This window comes from Oncorhynchus nerka, linkage group LG6 (genome assembly GCF_034236695.1).
Source record: "Oncorhynchus nerka isolate Pitt River linkage group LG6, Oner_Uvic_2.0, whole genome shotgun sequence".
NCBI classification, from domain to species: domain Eukaryota; kingdom Metazoa; phylum Chordata; class Actinopteri; order Salmoniformes; family Salmonidae; genus Oncorhynchus; species Oncorhynchus nerka.
The window spans coordinates 30,530,988-30,531,956 of record NC_088401.1 but is presented as its reverse complement, the minus strand read 5'-3'; positions in this window follow the sequence as shown (position 1 = coordinate 30,531,956).

Below are 969 nucleotides of genomic sequence, written 5' to 3'. Positions count from 1 at the left end.
TACGGTAGTTTTACTTTGCAAACTTCAATACAGTCTTTAAACGTTTGTATAAATATCTTTTCAGAAATATGAGTATTCACTTCTATTCAGAGGCCTCACCCCTACATTCCTCCCTTGAGAAGGGTGAGATCAAGCTAGTCCCCATCAGAAATGTGAGACATGCACACAGGGTATATGTAATAGTTCTCTGTGCTTTTTGGTGAGTCATCCAGCGCCTCATCACTGCCCTGTCATCAACTCAGAGGACTGACAGACAGCACTCTTCACTACACCCTTTAGACAACATGTATACACCGTAAGTGGTAAAGTAAAACGGGGGGAAAAGCAATGAAAAGATGGACACAATGTCTCAAGGAGAAAGTAAAACATGCGAGTGCCCTATTGAAGCCTGAGGTTCTGATATCTGCTTGAGGGATTCAATTCAAATTCCGGTGAAATACGTAAACTGTCACTTTCTTTTAGTTCGGCGTAAAACATTGCTGCTAGGAGCTGTTGTGTGGGTGAATGCTGCAGTAACGGTTAGTTCAAGGCAATATCCAGGTGATAAGGTCTCTCTCTACCACCACCTCCTCATCAACTAATTGGACGGTTTTCTGTCTAAGAAGGTCAATGTGGAACTCACAGGAGCTGTTTCGCTCCAGATGATGCAATGGAATTTTGAAATCAAACCTTTGTTGTGGCAAGAGGGCAGGATAGAGAAGGCCCTCTTAAAAGTTGTGATTGTTTATATTCATCTCAAAAAATCGAATCAAATCAAATTTGATTGGTTACATACACATGGTTAGCAGATGTTATTGCGAATCTAGCGAAATGCTTGTGCTTCTACAGTAGTTCCGATATCGTAGTGCAGCAATATCTCAAATGTAATTTAACAATTCCACAACAACTACCTAATACACACAAATCTAAGTAAAGGAATGGAATAAGAATATATACATATACAGATATGGATGAGCAATGACAGAGAGG